Source organism: Panthera uncia, chromosome D4 (genome assembly GCF_023721935.1).
Source record: "Panthera uncia isolate 11264 chromosome D4, Puncia_PCG_1.0, whole genome shotgun sequence".
Taxonomy (NCBI): Eukaryota; Metazoa; Chordata; class Mammalia; order Carnivora; family Felidae; genus Panthera; species Panthera uncia.
In genome coordinates this window covers 56,528,557-56,537,049 of record NC_064807.1, presented here as the reverse complement: position 1 = coordinate 56,537,049, position 8,493 = coordinate 56,528,557, and the positions used below count along the sequence as shown (strand labels likewise).

At 49.3% G+C, this 8,493-nt stretch overlaps 1 protein-coding gene across 2 annotated transcripts in view; it reads left to right on the top strand.

The window, feature by feature from the left end:
• Positions 1–33: 33 nt before the first annotated feature.
• The window catches only part of GNE (glucosamine (UDP-N-acetyl)-2-epimerase/N-acetylmannosamine kinase), a 71,176-nt gene continuing 62,716 nt past the window's right edge, over positions 34–8,493 (top strand). Inside the window, exons 1-2 of one of the 2 annotated variants that reach the window (XM_049626357.1) lie at positions 34–522; positions 1,677–1,998. The gene's annotated coding sequence lies outside the window, so the exon portion shown is untranslated. The remainder of the gene's footprint in view (positions 523–1,676; positions 1,999–8,493) is intronic. The other variant, XM_049626382.1, reaches the window with a different exon arrangement.

Below are 8,493 nucleotides of genomic sequence, written 5' to 3'. Positions count from 1 at the left end.
CACACACACACACACACACACACACACACACACACACACACACACACACTGGCCCAGACCAGTGTGTTACAGGTGCTGCAACTTCACAACAAACACCTGTTGATAATAAATTAGAGCCTGGGGGGTGGGTTCCTGCCTAGTTTTGCCTGAAGCCGACCCGTCCTCTCTGGCTCTGGGAACCACTGCTGTAATGGGGTGGACGGGGTGGCCCGCCTGCTTCTTCTTTTTTTTTTTTTTTAATTTTTTTTAATGTTTATTTTATTTTTGACAGAGAGAGACAGAGTATGAGCAGGGGAGGGTCAGAGAGAGAGGGAGACACAGAATCTGAAGCAGGCTCCGGGCTCCGAGCTGTCAGCACAGAGCCCGACGCGGGGCTCGAACTCACAGACCGCGAGATCATGACCTGAGCCGAAGTCGGACACTCAACGGACTGAGCCACCCAGGCGCCCCAACCCCCTCATTACACTGTGGCAGCTCTGCCCAAGTCATTGGGAGGACCTGGGGCTCACATTCCAGCAACACGTGAGTACAGCTCTAGGAAAACACCTGTCACCCCTCCCCAGGACACCTGTTTCCCCGCTGGCAGAGAAGCCGCTGATGTCTTTGAAAGAGGTTTCTGCCACCGTCTGATAAAAAGGAGTGCGTGTAAGGGCCTCCAGGTCTCGGCAGAGAGCACTAGGTGGGCTACAGGGTGCTGAAGGAGCCTGGAATAGCAGCAGGGGAGGGGGCTGCCCACGGGCTGTCACAGGAACACTCCTCAGGCCTTTGTTTTCCTGACCTTACCTGAGTCTCGGGTCACTCTGACATGGTCACGGTGCCTCAGGGGCTTTTCCTTCTCCCTAAGTCCCACCCACAAGTCTTACTTCACTCTCACCTGACCCCCGGGTCTCCCTCCTGACAGTGAGTCTATCCTGACCGGCTCAGACTGACACCCATGTGGAACCAGAGGCCCCTGTCTACACAGTGCCCCAGGCAGCTGACTAGTTTGCTTCCTGTCAACAGAAAACAAGGCGGCTGGTCTGCTATGTCTCATTCGTTATGAATCTTCTTGTTCTTCTGAACCACCTGACTCCCCGTGGATCATGCTTCCTTTCTGAAACCCCTGGTTTTTCCTAATGACCTTCTCAGAGGCCTTGTCACGTGGCTTTCAACATTTCTATTTTTAGTTCTGGGCTCTGAGGGGGCATGAGAATGGAACATGAGAGAGAAAATGTCTCATGAAGGCTGAAGGTACACTGTGTGGAAGGGCAGCTTGGCCAGAGCTGCTCTGAGGGAGTTGATGAGTGCAGGGAGACAGGGAAAGGGACCAGAAAACAGCCCCCTGGCTGCCCTCATCCGGGGTGGGGGGCAGAAGATGAGTCAGGAAAAGCCTTGAAAAGGAGCCACACAAGGCCCCCCCGGTGCCACAGCCAAAGGAGGGTCAATGCGCCATCACGGGCTGCCGAGGTGGACAAGGGTGCTGACTTTTCAGATGGCGGTTTCAGGAGAGCGGTGGGGCCTGAAGGCAGACTGGACAAGTTAAGGAAGAGCGGGTGGCTGGCGAGTGGAAACCCTAAGTGTAACCTGTTCTCACAATATTATGTCACGAGAGGAAGGAAGGAGATGCCCCTCCCCCATGCAAAGTGGCTACAGTATCGAGAACTGGTTTGGGTTGATTGTGTTTGTTTTTGTCCTAGAGAGACACGTTGGTACACAGACAGGAAGGCCTGTCAGGAGAGGAGGGGACTGAAAAGGCAAAAGACCAGGGGGATGATTGAGCAAGCCCCAGTCCCAGTGAAGGAGGAGCCTTGGAAAATCAGACTGAGGTGAGAGTCTGTTGTGTTGAAGCAGCACGCACATCTGACAGTCAGACAAAGCCGGGTGGAGCTCTTGGCCTCGCATAGAGCTGGCATCTCCCAAACCACCCCCATATCCGAACCTTGGCATCTCAGCGCATGGACCTGGAGCCCCAAGCAATGTTATGAGAAGGATGTAGGACCCTGAGGAAAAGATAAGAGGGTAAGTGTGGCTTGCTTACCCTGTCGCCGTGGCCCTGAGCCAATTTACTCTGCAACGGCCCCGAAAGAGGAACTGAAGGCAAAGAGAGAGAGAGGAACACACACACCCAGAAGATGGCCAAACCCACACAGCAGGCTTGAGTCGATTGTCCTTACCTATAAGGAAGACTTAGATGAGAAAGTAAGAACAAGATGCTCAGGCCTTCAAATAGACCTTCCAGCCCCCAGCCCTTTCAACTTCCCTCCGTTCCACTGCATCGCGGCAGTGGAAGGGCAAAAGAAAGCCTCCCGGAAGCGCCTGGCTGGCTCTGTCAGTAGAGCGTGCAACTCTTGATCTCAGGGTTGTGAGTTGGAGCCCCACATGGGGTGTCGTGATTCCTTTAAAAAATAATAATAATAAATAAACTTGAATGCAAGAAAGCCTCCCACCCAAGGCCTGGGATCGAGTGCACTCTGTCTGGGCTTCTTGGTAAACACATAACAGACCCTCCTAACCAGTGTGGCAAGTCATGGATCTTAGTCCCAGGAACAAGGGGGGTCTGGGGCCGACTGCCTCAGCATGGGTGCTTGAGAGCCTAGATTTGTGCCAGGCTGTTCTAACTCTACTATCTGCTAAATGAATGGCTACATGTATTCATTATCATTTGTATTGGGAAAAAAATCTATTAACTGGCATGGTAATCCTATGGAAAGCATAAAAGTCACTCCATATCTTTTAAAGATCTGTGCGTTGGAAAAATATATAATTAGTTAAACCCATGATGTCACAAATATTATTCGCTAGTACAAGGTTAAGTAAAGAAAAAAAAAAAAGAGTTGATTTAAAGTTGATTTCAGGAAAAATAAAAGTAAAACAATATTACAAGCAGATAGGGCAGTCATCAGACTGAGACACACGGTCTCTCCCATTGCCCTCCACCCACGAGCGCCTGTGTCCCATTCTGCCCGGGCCTGGGGAGAGGAAGGAGCTCACTGAGTGACACTCAGTGTCACTGAGTGTCAGGTGCTGGGTGTGCATTTTGCATAGAGGTCCCCTTCGACCTGGCAACAGTCTTCTGAATATTCTCCCTTCGGAAGTATCATCAACCTTAGAAAAGCCCAAGATCAAGCAACTACAAATGGCAGAGGCAGAATTCAAACACAGCTCTGGCTGACCCCTCCGCCTGGCTCCTTTTACTCTCTGCCAGGCACAGAGAAGAGGGTGAGTCAGTGTTTAGAAAACATTCAGCTTAGGGGAGGAAGCATGAGGGAGTTTCCTTGGGAGGTTCTCTGTCTCCACAAAGTCGTTGGTGAGGCCACTGTGGGGGATGTGATAAGAAATCACGCTGACTGAAACTTTCATCTTTAAATTTTTTTTTTTAACGTTTTTATTTATTTTTGAGACAGAGCGAGACAGAGCATGAACAGGGGAGGGTCAGAGAGAGGGAGACACAGAATCTGAAACAGGCTCCAGGCTCCGAGCTGTCAGCACAGAGCCCGACGCGGGGCTCGAACTCACGGACCGCGAGATCGTGACCTGAGCCGAAGTCGGCCGCTTAACCGACTGAGCCACCCAGGCGCCCCTGAAACTTTCATCTTGATATGATAGAAAATTAAAAGAAATACAAGCACTGGAAAAGGAAAGCCTTCAGTAGGTTTGCAACCACCCATGGCTCCTCATGCTGGGAACTACTTAGGGATTTACCTGTGGCAAGATACTTTTACACTCATCCCCATATTTGAAGGGCCTCAAAGTTTCACAGTCCCCCCTTCACAGGGATCTCTAGCTCCTTACTGCTTACAGTGCGGTCCGTTGGACCAGTATTAGGGTCGTCAACCAACTCGGTTGGCTTGGGGCTGAGGGACAAGGGGACAAGGACATTTCAGCGCTAAAACTGGGATAGTCCTGGGACACATTGGTCACCCTGACCAGTAGCACCCGGAAGCTTGTTAGAAATGGGGAATCCTGGGCCTCATTCCACATCTACTGAATCAGAATCTGCACTTGAGCAAAATCACGTGCCTATTCGGGTCTGAGAAGCAGTGTCACAGAAGGGATATTGGTGTAGTACATCTAGTGGTAGTCCCCTGGATTAGTCAGGGTTCTCCAGAGAAACAGAGCCGATACACAATATACGGATAGATACATATCTAAAGACGTTTATTTTCATGAATTGGATCACATGATCGTGGAGGCTTGGCAAGTCCAAAACCTCCCCAATGGGAGGGGCTGAGAGGCTGGAGACTCAGTAAAGAGTTGTTGTTTGAGTCCAAAGGCAGTTAGGCTGGAGGCCCAGGAAGAGCCAATATTGTAGATGAAGTCTAAAGGCCATCTGCTGGCAGAATTCCCTCCTGCTTGGTGGAAGTCAGCCTTTTGTTCCATTCAGACCTTCAACTGATCGGATGAGGCCCACCCACATCGTGGAAGACAGTCTGCTTTACTCAAAGTCCACTGATTTAAATGTAAATCTCATGCAAAAACACCCTCACAGAAATATCCAGAATAATTTTTGGCCACATATCTGGGCACCATGGCCCAGCCAGGCTGACACATGAAATTAACCATCACACCCCCTCAAAAGATATGTCCACGTCAAACCCTGGGAACCAGTGAGTAAGTGTTACCTTACTGATAAAAAAGAACCTTTGCAGGTGTAATTATGTATCTTGGGATGAGAACATCCTGGGTCCTCCGACATAAACCCCGAATCCAATGACAAGCATCCTTACGAAAGACGGAAGAAGAAAAGGTCATGTGAAGATGCACAAGAGGTGAGCGTGACGTGGCCACAGCCAAAGAAACCAAGGCACATCTACAGCCCCCAGAAGCTGGAAGAGGCAAAGGAATCTCCCCTCGAACCTCCGGAGGGGGCGTGGCCCTGCCGGCACCTCCATTTTGGACTCCTGACCTCCAGAACCATGAGGGAATACTTGTCGTCGTTTTAAGCCCCCAGTTTGTGGTAACTTGTTGGCTGCCATAGGAAACGAATGCCACCGGGAAATAGCCAGAGGCTCCCTCTCGCCCACCTCTCTGCTGTGGTCCATCACGTGCACACTTGCCCACCTGTGAGAAAAGGCTAGAAGCAGTCCTTCCCTCCTACTCCCGGCTTCTGCTACTTGGGTGGTTTGAGTCCAGGCCCCCATCCTACGTCAGGACCCTTCGCCTCTAGTGCCCTCGAACCTCCTGTCCACCCAGCCCTGCAAGCCTGCCCGCCTCAGGCCTCACAGACTGCCCGTCTCCTGGGACATAGTGCGGATGGTGTCTTTCAGGCTCTCTGCTCGGCCTTGGGCCCCCACGCTGTCACCGTCTCAAGTCAGCAAACGTGTGTTGTGTGTCTGCTCCTGATGCCCCCAGAAGTCCTACCCTCCATAGGTTTACTGTCAGCTCAGTCATTTCCCACCCTCTCACCTCTCCGGAAACGCGGCCCGCGGCCACCAAGGCCCAGGAATCCGCGAGGTGCCTGCTCCTCGGTCTCCATGGGTAAGAGCACACCCCACACCCCCGTGTGGGGCAGCGGGACCAATGGAACTGTAGAGCCTCTTTGGAATGTGCACTTCACCTGTTGGCCTTTGCTGAGGAAGAAGCCAGGTACCAAACGAAAGTAAGGCATGGGCTGACTTCCACCCATGGAGTCAGAGATTGTTCTTTCATGAAAACCTCAGACCCGATGCTCAGGCATGTTTGTATAAGAAAAGATAGGGAACAATGAGGGTATGTTTTCCAAACTAGAATAGTTAAAATTTACATAACCGTTACCACAGCCGCTGGAAAAATATAAAGGCAGGCCTCATTTCAAATCCTGCATCATGAAAAAAACTTCACACTGTAAAATCCACTCACTTCAATAATCAAGATATTTCATCAGTAGAGATTTGTATTTATTTATCAATTTATTATACTCTTTGAGGATGGGAGAGTATACTCTCTCCACATCTGATTTTCTTTAAAAAAAAAAATTCTCTTTTATATCTTTGATATAGTTGTCACTTTAAATAATCCAAAATGTGTTTAATTACTTAAAATTTTTGTTTAATGTTTTATTTATTTTTGAGAGACAAAGAGAGACAGAGCGTGAACAGGGGAGGGGCAGAGAGGGAAACACAGAATCCGAAGCAGGCTCCAGGCTCTGAGCTGTCAGCACAGAGCCGGACGCAGGGCTCAAACCAGGAACCGTGAGATCATGACCTGAGCTGAAGTTGGACGCTCAACCGATTGAGCCACCCAGGCGCCCCATGTTTATTTACTTTGGATCAATCAAATAATCTACGCTAGACATAAAATCATGAAGATTAAGACTGAACTGACCTTCAGCACCAAAGAGACCATTCTTGTCTTTCTCAGCATTTTTTTTTTTTTTTAGCACTCTTACCCCCTTTTATATCAGAAATCATGGGGGTAATTATAGCAGAAATTATCTCACTTTCATTGAACTCACTATTTACCTACTTGCTGAGTGTCTACTATGTGCCTGGCATTATACAAGATTTTGGAAGCACAAAGATGAAGAAAACGGCTGTGGCCAACCCTAATGGAGTTTACAGTCTACCGGAAGTGCCATAGCATACCCCGAGCGGTGGTTCTCAAAGTATGGTCTGGGGACCCTGGGGAAGGGAGAGGGGCCCTGAGACACTTGCCAGGGCTGTGTGTGAAGCCCAAACTATACCCCTATATTCACAATAATGTAGCCTGTTCTCGTTACTTGCAGTAGTCATGTTCTATGAGGTGGCTGTGGATACTGAATCAGTGAATACTATTGCTCCCAAGGGAAATGTAAGGTTATGTTCCTGCACGTCTCTGGTCACAACGTTTTTGTCAATGGATCAATAGAAAACCTTGTTTTATGTGTGTTTATGTTTAAAGGCACCTTAACATGAGGGGATGGGAGGCTTGTGGGCCATCTCTCCCCTCCCCAACTTCTCTGGGAGGATATCTTGACATGATTTCTTTTTTTTTTTTTTTAAGCTTTATTTATTTATTTTGAGAGAGACAGAGACAGGGTGAGTGGAGGAGGGGCAGAGAGAGAGAGGGAGAGGATCCCAAGCAGTTTCCACACTGCCAGCACAGAGCCCGACGCCGGGCTCAAGCCCACGATACTCTGAGATCATGACCTGAGCCAAAACCGAGAGTGGGACACTTAACCAACTGAGCCACTCAGGCGCCCCTGGTGACATGATTTCTTAAGACCTTCTAGGTTCTGATGCGGTGAGGGGCCTTCTGCCTCAGTCCCCTCAAAATAGACCTTCAGAGCATTAAACTGCTCAGCTACAGCCCAGAATGGGGTCTTCAAAAGCGGGTGTCCTACCTCTCTACAGAAGCAGCCAGCTGGCTTCTGTATTGTCCTTTCTGGTGTGTGGGACGAAGACCAGGGGAGCTGGCCCCCCAAAAGTGGCTTGTTGTATCTTTACCCAGTCGGGCTCATCCTCAGCCTTGTGTGTACTTGATAATCAGAGAGACCAAAGGGCAGATGTAGGAGAGTTACTCTGTTCACAGCTGAGCCATCTGACTCGCAGACCCCAGCCTGCAAGCCAGCGACGAGAACATTCTTTCAGTTTTAGCCCTCACGGCTGAGCCTTCGTGACAGAGACTGGAAAAGGAGGGAGGGGAGAGGAGGACTTTTTTTCCCCGAGAGGTTTTAGGTAAGTGAAGAGGAACAGACTGGATGTGAGGAAATAGTTGGGAATGAAGTGTGGAGATTTAATGGAAGAGTGTTGCTGAGGGTTTTGTATACCCTTAGTCATTTTTGGCAAATGTAAGAAAAAAAAATTGAGTTATTTAAAAATCCTCTTTGGTGGCCTAGCTGGTTTCTCTGATTGCAACACTGCTTTTAAATTCAAACCATGGCTTGCTTCATAATCTGTCAACATATAATGGTTAACTAGGAATTTCTGTGCCTGGAGGGGGGGAGACTCGTGAGGCATGACACCCTTGAATGTCCCGACGAAATGGCAGAAGACAATTCTGTTATTTTCTATATAAGTACAAATTCCTTAAGCTTTCTACATGTGGTGAAAACAGAGTGGGCGTAATACTTCAGCAGAATTTCCCAGTGGGAATGGTCCTGCCTTTTGGGACAGGAAAATTTCTTGTTGGGCAAGAGAGTTTCTGGCATTGACAAAAGTTCTCACCCAGTGAAAACCAAAAGCACCCACTCCCCCTTGTGACAGTGGAAAATAACACCCCTCCTCCACACACATTGTTTTAAGTTTATTTATTTATTTTGAGAGAGACAGAGAGAGGGAGAGAGTGTGTGCAAGCATGCACAGCGGAGGGGCAGAGACAGGGAGAGAGAGAATCCCAAGCAGGCTCCACACGGTCAGCGCGGAGCCCGACACGAGCCTCAATCCCATGAACCGTAAGATCATGACCTGAGCCCAAACCAAGAGTCAGATGCTTAACTGAATGAGCCACCCAGGCCCTCCCAGCTCCATTTTAAAAATATACCCCCTTGGGGATGGAACTGCATCCCTTGAGAACGACCGTGAGTCAAGAGTAGATGAGAAAGATGAGAACTTCAGG